This window comes from Pristis pectinata, chromosome 6, assembly GCF_009764475.1.
Source record: "Pristis pectinata isolate sPriPec2 chromosome 6, sPriPec2.1.pri, whole genome shotgun sequence".
Classification (NCBI taxonomy): Eukaryota; Metazoa; Chordata; class Chondrichthyes; order Rhinopristiformes; family Pristidae; genus Pristis; species Pristis pectinata.
Window position 1 is genome coordinate 24,947,364 of NC_067410.1, and position 11,188 is coordinate 24,958,551.

At 37.5% G+C, this 11,188-nt stretch overlaps 1 protein-coding gene across 12 annotated transcripts in view; it reads right to left on the bottom strand.

Annotated features, from left to right (window-relative positions):
* The window catches only part of LOC127571453 (ERC protein 2), a 629,628-nt gene extending 619,611 nt beyond the window's left edge, over positions 1 to 10,017 (bottom strand). For 5 of the 12 annotated variants that reach the window (XM_052017827.1, XM_052017830.1, XM_052017823.1 and 2 more), the window contains exon 1: positions 9,913 to 9,977. The gene's annotated coding sequence lies outside the window, so the exon portion shown is untranslated. Of the gene's footprint in view, positions 1 to 9,688; positions 9,765 to 9,912 lie in introns of those variants that run through there. The other 7 variants (XM_052017829.1, XM_052017828.1, XM_052017835.1 and 4 more) reach the window with 4 other exon arrangements.
* Positions 10,018 to 11,188: the final 1,171 nt, after the last annotated feature.

The window sequence follows — 11,188 nt, forward strand, 5'->3', positions numbered from 1 at the left end:
ATTTGATTTCAAGAGAAACTGAAGAGCTAAAACAGACAAAAAAAATTAAGGCAACATCTTTTAACATAAATAACTGGAAATTTAATTTTTAAAATATCAGTAGTTAGAATATGTTCAGTTTAAGTAAATTGGTTTATTATCACATGTACCAAGGAACAGTGAAAAACATGTCTTGCATATCGTTTATACAGATCAATTCATTACAACACTGCATTGAGATACAAGGTAAAACAATAACAGAATGCTGAATAAAGTGTTACAGTTACAGGGAAAGTACAATGCAGGTAGACAATAAAGTGCAAGGTCATAACAAGGTAGATTGTGAGGTCAAGAGTCCATCTTATCATACTAGGGAACTGTTTGATAGTCTTATACCAGCAGGATAGAAGCTGTCCTTGAGCCTGGTGGTACGTACTTTCAAACTTTTGTATCTTCTGCCCAATGGGAGGGGGAGAAGAGAGAATGTCCAGGGTGGGTGGGGTCTTTGATTACGTTGGCTGTTTTACTGAGGCACTGAGAAATGTGGTATTATCTGCAAACTTGTAGATGGACTTAGAGCAGAACCTGGCAATGCAGCCATGGGTGTATAGGGAGTAGAGTAGGGGGCTGATGACACACCAGTGCTGGGGATAATCATGGCAGAGGTGTTGCTGCCTGTCCTTACTGACTGCAGTCTGTTGGTCAAGAAGTCAAGGATCCATTTGGAAAGGGAGGCGTTGAAGCAACATGTTATTATGCTTCTTTGGCAAAATTAGGACTGCAGTTTTTGCTTAGAATCTAACATTCCTGAATACATTGCAGCAAAGAACTGAAGATTGTTTCACTCCACAATTGAAACAGTCCTTGTCAGATTCAATCCAGATTCAACTATTTAGCAGGTCTTAAAATGTCACCAAGTTTGCCATCTTGATACTTAGAAATGTATGGCCAATTATAAATGATATCACTGCTCAGTCTCTGTTTAGGCGACACCTGCACAGGCGATGCTGTGTTCCTAAAAAATAGTCGTATCGCAATTTTCCATAACACGAAGCTACATCATCTGCACATGTCAAGAAATGCAAGATGAGAAAAAATTCATCTTGAATTTATTTACTTTTTCTATCATTAATTCAGTGAGAGTGAATTTTATTCCATTTCTCAAATGTTTGGGTAGTAGTTTGCAAATTTCCATTACCTGAATGGCCATAATATGGGGGTTGCCTGTATTCAAAAGACTTTAAATGGGAAGGGAAGGAAAAGGAGAATGAACAAAAGTCAACAGTAACATTAGATTGAGAAATGTTGCAGTAATAGCTATCTTATGGTTATATGAAAGCTTTTGTGAAAACTTAGAGTTTACCCAAAGAATTCAAATATTATTGGAATTTCAATAATTTCAAACCATCCACATATCAACATTTTTATTTGCATGATATGATAAATTTAGAACAATGTTAGGACACATTTATTAATCTTATTTGAAGCAGAATTATGCCTTAAATATTACAGACCAGTGAAAGGGCTATTCAATATAATGCAAGAAAATGCTAAGTGTCACTTCAATTATAAAGGGCCTAGGTGAGACCACACCTGGAATATAGTGAAAAATGTTGGTCTCCTTATGAAAAAAAAAGGTATCCTTGCCATGAAGGAAGTGTAATAAAAATGCACCAGACTGGTTACTGGGATGACAAGGACTGTTTCATGATTAGATCGAGTATGCCAAGCCTGTATTCCCTTGAGTTCAAGAGGAATGAAAGGTAACCTCGTCAAAACAAAATATTATTAAAAGGACTCAACAGCATAGATGCTGTCGAGTATGTTTCCCTGACTGAAGATTTAGAACTAGAGGCTCAAAATAAAGGTGTTAAAAACTGAAAAGAGAAGGAACTGCTTCAAAGAGTGGTGAACCTTTGGAATTCTTTTTCACACCAGGCAATGGAGGCACAGCCATTGATTGCTTGCTAAACAATTTATTTTGAGACTAAAAATATGGATGTTAGATGAATCAAGGGATAGAGCACAAAAATAGTGTAGGGATATATCAGCCATGATTTTGTTGAATGGCGGAGCTAGCTCAGGGGTCCAAATGACTAACTTCACCTCCAATTTCTTATTTTTTTTTAATCAAATAAAAACATTTCAACTTGTATTGAAATGGTAATGAAACAACTAAAATCTTGATTTATGATTTTTTTCTTCCATATGGGTGTGGAATCTCAATTCAACTCACATGACACACACAAGTGAATTACAATTATAGTTTACACATGTGCTTAAACATTTGCCCTCATCCCATTCAATCTTTGCTAGGTTGCCACCTTTCTCTGACAACACAAATGCTATTCCACTGAATGCCAGTGAGAGTTGTTTAAAAGTAATTTATTTTTTATAATGAGTTTTAAACTTAGAGAATTGCAAAAAGCAATTTGTCTTAGATATATGATATATTATCCTACATTAGTAACCACAAACGTGCATTACTTTTGATTATTGACTTTCACAAAAACAACAATTTTCAAATTCTTAACACCAGTTATGAAGATCCACAAACCAGATGGAGAAAAAATTCCCAGTAGCACATTATAGAGATCTATTATTCTGCAGACTATTTTTCAGATCAGATTCCAAACTATTTTGAAACCATGTCTAACATGTGAACAAAAGCCAAAAAGAGACTTAATATTATCCCTCAAATTTCACTTAAGATTTGATTATCTGTGCAACCAAAAACTAGAATTCATGCAAAATTAGTCATGGAAAATCCCTAAGTATGTCAGTTCTTTTAGAGTGTTAAAGATCACAGACACACATACAACACAAGCAAAAATGAAGTGTAATTTGCTTTCAAAATTGTCAATAATCACTGAAACTATTGTCACTGCTGGAACTATTATTCATTCTATGGTCACATTACCGAGGTTAAGTTTAAGGTATTTCGGCAATTAAAAAAAAAACCTGTTTTGCTGCATTCAATATTTTACAGACATCTGCAGCAATAATTTTACCACCCCTCCCCCACCCCAACCACTTATTGTTTGTTTTTGAAATGTTACTTTGGAAGCATCTGTGAGGTGTTCTTGGGTACTTTAAAGTAAAATCGCAACTCCTTGCTCATATTTCCTAAGAATATATAAACATATAAGCTATTTACCCTTGGAGCCTGTTCCAAGATTCAATGACATCATGACAGATCCAGTACTGCCAGAGGTTGGCCATTAAACCCAGCTCTTTAGAATAATATTCCAAGCCACGCCTCCTCTGCTCTTTTTGAACCCTTGTCCATGCAATTTTTCTCTCTAAGTTTTTATTCAATTCTCTTTTTCAAAATTCCTATTGAAACTGTATGCACTAACTTGTCAGACAGTGTGTTTCATGCCCTACACACTTGCTAAAAGGTTTTCCACATGTCACATGTTTTTCTTTAACAATCAGTTTAAATCTGTACCCATTGGCCACCAACTCTTCAACCAAAGGGAAACATAAGTAGAAAGCATCTAAACTATTGTCATTTTAAACACTCCTGTCAAATCTCCTCTGCCTTTTTTTTCCTCCAAGGAGAGAACAATCCCAGCTTCTCCAAATTTATCTACATAATGGTCATCTCTTAACTCTGGAACTACTCTAGCAGTCCCCTGCACCCCCCACCCCCAAATCTTCGTGCTGTGTGGGACTAAGAAATGAATACAATGCTCTTGAAGTGGATAAACCCATTCTATGCTCCCAGCCCCCCCCCCCCCCAAGTTTCTCAGGCTCCATTGTATCTGTTCTTTAGCGATGCTTTTCCCTCCACTGGAAACATCTTATCTTCGTCTCTCATATTTGTAAGGGGACCATTCTCTTCACAACTTTTGCCTCTTCCCTTCTCACCATTCCAGGTGCCTCCTACGAGGTGCTGAACAATTCCCTTTCACTTCGAAATGAGTGCACCACATTCAATGTCCATGCAGTTCCTCTACATTGGACAAACTAAAAGCATTGCTGCTTGATAGTTTTGCAGAACATCTCCATTCAGTCCAAAAGGGTGACCCTGAGCTTCTAGTTGCTCATCACTTTCATTCTCCATCCCACGCTAACCTCGCTGTCTTTGCCCTGCTCACTGGTCCGTCATAGCCTACTGCAAGCTTGAGAAACAGCATCTCATTGTCCAACCTTACAGCCCACAGGACTCAACGATTTCAGATAACCTGCCTTTCTAGTTAATGCCAGAAATGGTCAGTTCTGCTGAAACATCATCAGTGTACTATTAATTCAGTTTTTTCTTCATTGTTTAGAATCTCACAGTTCCAGCTTTATTTTTCCCCTCTCTCCTCATTAATCTCCTATTTACATCTTCTCCAGACAGATCAACTGCAATTAACAAGTCTTCACCACCCACTCTCAGTCTGAACCACCACTATTTTCATTACTCACTCTCTCAGTCTTCACCACATCACAGACATTCCCTTTGTTCTCTACACCTCTCTCCCTTCTCTGCAACTTAAAACATGCTTGTTTTCTGACATGCTGATGATAGGTCAGTGACCTAAAATGTCAGCTGTTTCTCTCTTCATGGATTCTGGCTGACTTGCTGAATATTTCTCACATTTTCTATTTTTCCCTTTTTTCAGTGTTTTATATAGGTTTACTTCCTGTTTTTCTTGTACTCTATACCTTTGTTTATTAAGCCCAGAATGGTCTACCTTTGTTTCTAAAGTTTTTTGTAGTTGTCACTATCACTGACCTCATATCAGATGCTTTAATAGCAACTATAAACTATTTTCTCTATAAATGAAGTGCCTTTAATTTATAAGGAAAATGAAAAATGTTTACATCTCATTTGATTTCCTACACAAGAAATTTCTACTAAGGAATATTTAATGGGAGCTAAGCCACCCAGTGAAAGAAAAGGGATACAATAAGATTTTCCAATCATCATGACGCTCTCATTCAATTTTACTGGTGATTTCTTACAGTGGTACTGGTTTAGTATGTTCAATATTTGCAAGCTGGTTCATCCTGCCTTACATATTTTAACATTTTATTTGTTAAAATAAACAAAGAACATTCATTTTACGGTTGTAATAGAAATGGGAGCAAAAATACTAAAGAGGGAAAAGAGCAGATTAATACACATTTCACATTTTGGTTGCTAGGGGGAGTGGGAGGAGGAAGGTCTTTTACAATTTAAAAAGACCAAAGATGAAATTAAAATTACCAGTTACATCCGTTACTAATTTTGATGTGTCACATGTAATAAGATTTACTACAAGATACAAAATACAAAATATGCTGGTCAATTAAGTGACCTACTGGAACAATTAATTTTCAAGAATCTAGATTTAATCCATGATCTGTGCCAAGCTGGTTGATCTCAAGTGGTTCTCATCAATACTTAAAATGGTTGGCTTTGATAAGATTTTGGATCATTATCCATTGCCAATCCTGCAAAATCTTTCTATCTCTTTATTTTCCCAATTCTCCATTGAAGTTCATGGGTTTGGGCTTCACAGATAATGGCATTCATCCAGCTATTTCACCATTTTTTATCCATGAACATAGTCCGAAAATGCTGTACCACACAAGGCCAATCCAATATTTAGGCATGCACATATACCCTTTAATGCAATCAAGGTTGAGAAAATTGGCTACCTCTTTACTTTTCTAACTGGAACTAATTACCAGTTACCAAGTCACTATAACTAACCTAGCCATTTCCTCAGAGAACTCCTAACCAGGACTCTGTCCTTAAACGTCCTTGATTCCAGCCCACTGCAAATGACCCAGTGTCAATATTACCTCACTCTGAGGAGAAAAGGCCATTCATCAACTGAAAAACAAGGCCTCTGAAGCAGACAATATCCCTACCAAAGTACATTAGGCAAAAACTCACAGCCTCATCTCTCACATATGGGATGAGGCGATAACACTAAGGGATTTCATTAACACCATAATGGTAATCATCTTCAAGAAAGGAAACATGGAAATTTATCACAAGAACCTCCTAAACCACCTTATGGCCAAAATGCTGCTTCCTGATTCACAGTGGCAATGCATATGATCTTCACTGCAGAGTCATTCTAAGAAAAATGCAGGTAGTAGCATCAACCACTATTCATGGCCCTTTTTGACTTTACCAAAGCCTTTGATTGTGTCAATTAAGATGCTCTGTAGAGAAACTTTCTCAAAATTTGCTTCCCTTAAGAAATTTGTCACTATTCTATGTCTGCTGAATGATGGCATGCAAGCCACAATTCTAACCAACTGGTCCATAATAGAGCCAATCCAAGCACAAACTAGAGTGAAGCAAGACTGTGCCATCTCTTCAATGCATTTTTCAATCTTTCTTATTGCAATATTACATCTCATCTCCAATAATTTTTCTGCTAGAATAGAGGATCACATCACAACCTGTCCAGAACTGAGGTTGATTCAACATTGGATTTTGAGTTGTAGAACAAAGACAACACCTACAAAACAAAGATCCTCTATCAATCTGCCCCCATGCATAACACCACCTCCAACACTGGAAATGTTGGGAAAACAGACTCTTCCATATTTCATGGAACTACCTCTCTGTGAGGGTAGACATTAATGAAGTTTATTATCACCTCTGGTACACCAGCACAGCCTTTGCTCATCTGAGGGGAAGAATATTTATGTTCAAGAACTGAAACCCAGCACAAAGCCCACAGTCCACCAGGTAGCAGTGATCCCAACCCTCCTACGCACTTCTGAAATGTGAACCAGCTACAGCAGTACCTCAAACCTCTGGAGAGATACCTTTATTTCTCTTTCTGCCAAATTTTCTGGCTGGGTAAGCCAGCCAACATCAGTATCCTCTCCTAGGCCAATATCCTCAAATTACAGTTCTGATTATGTTGGACTGCCTCCAAAAAGTAGACCGTACCATTTGAAAGCCTTATACTAGACTCCCAATATAAACACTTGACCCTGAGCTGCATTATGGGAAGAAAGAACTAGAACAGAGTAAATGATGCAAGGAGGTTCACAAAGCTTCCTTGAAAAAAAATGCAACATTCCCATCGACTCATGAAAAGCTCTAGCCTATCACCACTTCAAAAACATATGAAGCAGAATAGGAGATGGCTCTGAGAAATTAGTTTCTTTGTCAGAAGCACAAGAAAACCCATCAGAAACAGCAGTAATTCCACTTCCTGAACTACTCAGCCAGCCACTCCATCAAGCACCTCGTGGCAAATTCAGCAATCCCACATTAGCCTCATTGGCCACCAGATAATCCACAGAAGTGGAGTGAAAGGAAGTCATCCACAACCTCAAGGATCTGTCTCAGAAAAAGAATACATGAGATTAATCAGATTTGTCCAGGGCAACCTAATATGAACCCCAGAACTCTATCCTCATGGCTTAGTGTAGAATTATTTTGAGTTTTTACTCACTAAGCAATCTGGGAACTCTTACCATTTTTCTTACATACACATCTGAAATAGATGGATGTCATGAAGTTTCCCATTAGCAGATAGGTTAAAAAAAATAAAAACAGGGAAGTTACTTCCAGGCACTCTGATCTTCTATTAAGAATATAAAATCCAAAATACAAACCAGCCCAAATGAAGTGAATGATGGGTTCCTAGTTGAGTTCATCACTTTCTTTGCTGTTTCTTCTTACCACTCTTGTAAGTGCCCTTCCAATATGCATTATTTCCCCAGGAGGAGGAAACAGAATCTCCTAGGCTTTCATTGGTGCCGCTTTGTAATCAGCAAAGGATGAATCACCCTCAAGGATTTTTCCTCTCATGCTTTGTTAATTGCACTTAGCTTCCTCTCAGCATCTCTCATGGACAACACATGCCAATTCAGTTGGCGGTAGAAATAAAACTTGCAAGTACAAATCTACATGATTCAGTGCGATAAACACCATCTGTATTCATCTGCAATTATTTAGCAATTTTATGTGGGTAATGTCACTGAATATGTCATGTGATAAATCTTTCTAGTTGCATTAATGTAATTATTATTGCTTTTTTGAGCTAGAATTGGTCAAATTTAATATGATTACCTTTCAGTGTTACTTTCTGTAGTAATTTTCTTAAAATAAAACATAATATTTTCCCTGTGGCATTTAGAATAAAAAGAACAGAAGGCTGAGAACTCACCATTACAATTTTCAGGAACAATATACTAGGTTGTGAGAGAAGTGCACACAATGTTGCCTTGGTTACAGATATATAAGGAACTGTGCAGTGGATTTTATGCAAATATTTCCAAGTTAGTTTTGAGCTTGTCAAGATTTAGAATAGCAGTGGTAAGATGTTTAATGTTTTCCACTTCTCTACTTGCTTTCTGCTAAAGTTAAATTTTCCCATACCAGAAACACTGTACAGAATCCTCAACCCCACTACCCAATAGCAGATCTTTCCAATTCTGCCATTCCGTTGTCTTGACAAGTTCTGAGCTGGGCTGGCAATTATTACAAACTTATAGTGATTTTTTTGTTATGGGCTTCAAATTATGAATTTTAAAGGAATTGTTCAGTCTCGCATTTGGATCCTTAGAGCCATTTAAAAATATTTTTTTTATTCAACTCATCTGGATAGGTTTACACCCAGTGGAGAAAATAAATAACTAATACAATCACACAATATAAATAACTCACAAATGTTTTTGGTATCAAATCAACATTTGATTGCTTGTTGAATGTTGATGCTAGGAGCTTCTCAAATCCACAATGTATCAGATCTTACAGGAGTAATGTGACATTGTGAATCAGTACCAGGAGGTTGTTTAAAAATTAAAATAAATTAGTTCGAATTATTTGTGTATGATCAATATCAGTTATTCTCATGAATAATGCAGTGCTCATGGCTCCCGATGACTGCCAGCTATTCCTGTGGTATCACAAGATATTCACATGCCTAAAAACTAATAATAGAATTTACTGTCTTGAAATTATTATTCACAGCAAAAATGTCAAACCACGACTATTTCGTAACAAAAACAAAGATTCACATTATTGTTTTACCATCCCATTAACCCAAAGGTATATTAAAAATATCGTGCCTTTTATCGATTAACTGATATGTAAATGACAGCCCATAATTGATAATAAGAAGCCTTGAACAGGCTAACGTCAATGTGGTCTGGACTGCTTTTTTAAAAAAGAGTTTGAAGATGGGGGCGTTCGCCCAAAACCGAGATTACAGCCAAATTTGACATCGACCGACCCCAAAACCTCACCGATTGGTCAACACAACCAAGAATTCTAAATGTTTAAATAGCTGGATGGACTGTAAAACGTCAATCAAAACATATTCCACCATCTCCGGTACCAGGTTAGGTGGAGGCAGCAGATTCCGCGCACCCATCAAACACCATGGCAGATGGGAAGGGCTGTGCCCTGGAAACCGCCTAGCAATCAATACGTTGATTAAACCTTACAGATACTTTAAATAAAGCGCGATTTTGTTTTTAAAAAAACAAAAAACACAGTAACATCGATCCCCAATACATTTTAAAGCACTGTCATTTCAAACCATTTATTCTGTCATGGGCGTTTGCTGTCTGCCTAGGTTCACCAATCCACAGTATATCTAATATAAAATACATTTTGAGGCCTTTGGTTGAAGAAAATTACGCACTTAATCATACTATATATGATGCACTAGCAAAATATCACGTTTCCGTAGCTTTGATTTACAGAAGGCGTATCGCCTCCAAGCTGCAATAATTAAAGCCGGTCGCTCACCTCCAATCATTACATCTCTCTCCTCACACACTACATGCCAAATTACAAATGTGAAACCCTTTAGCTCGTCTGTCACACAAGCCCTCTGCTGCCGGTTAAAAGAAACCCGGCAATAGCCGCAATGATCCCTTTATGCAGTCAACCCCTCCCGAGAGGAGGAGGGATTGGGGGGGGGGGGTTAAAAAAGGCACAAAATAAGAGCTGGTTCTTCGGAGATTTTTTACCTCAGAAATCCCTCCTCAGCCTTTCACCATTCAGCTTATCCCAGCCAGGCTTGACTTAACATTCCCAGCATTCCCAGCATTCTACACCTTCCCTACAATTGGCTGGAACGGCAGCATCCAGCCTGGAAATTTAAAGCGACATTCACATTCCCATTTCCATGCTTGCATTCTGACCTCGTTCTTCATTTTTAATTTATTTTTACTTTATCATTTCACTTTTTGTCTTGCCGTATGCATTTTTGCATGGCTATTTATTTCACTCAAAGTAGAAATAACAACAAAATAGGATAAGGCAATACTGTTCCTGATTTTCATATAGATATAAAACTACCTTCAGTAGCTTTCAGCCAGCTCTTGTTCTGCCAGGTTGAAGTTTTCACACAGTTAGAGGGCGTGGGCTGGTGCAGGTTCAATCTTATATTCTGATTTAAGGACATTTCCACTGCATTAAAACGCTAATTGGGAAATAAGATCCGTGTTACACAATTTTTATCACATTACAATTTTCAGCATCTTCTAGTTCCCTCTCTTCATGCACTCTTATAGGACTTTTTTTAAAGAATGATACTCCTCGTTCAATTAACTTTCATAGCTTTCTTTCATCTTAGCATCTAACGAGGAGGGAATAAATTGAGAATACTTCTAAGCCTGTTCATGGCCGAATCAAAACAGATAATGCATAATTTAATAAAACAGAAAAGTAGGGTACCTAGCTGTCTTTAATCAACTGACTTGTTTGATCATATGCATGCATGACAGCCAGTTGAAGAATTTCAAACAAAACCGCATGGGAATGCAACAATATCTAAAAGTGGGAATATATTTGCAACTGGTAGTCACTCAATTCCAAATCAATTAAGAAACAAGTTTACAACATACTCCAGGGCATAAATATTAAATCCAGGCTGAAACTGCAAGACTGTGAAAGTGTTGTACCTTTGAAACTTCCATGGTTCAAGTTGGTATTGGTATTGGTTTATTATTGTCACTTGTACTGAGCTACAGCAAAAAATTTGTCTTGCATACCATTCGTACAGATCAATTCATTACACAGTGCAGATACATTGAGTTAGTACAGAGTGCATTGATGTAGTACAGGTAAAAACAATAACAGAGTACAGAGTAAAGTGTCACAGCTACAGGGAAGTGCATTGCAGTTAGACAATAAGGTGCAAGGTCATACAAGGTAGATTGTGAGGTCAAGAGTCCATCTCATCGTATAAGGGAACCTTTCAGTAGTCTTATCACAGTGGGATAGAAGCTGTCCTTCAGCCTG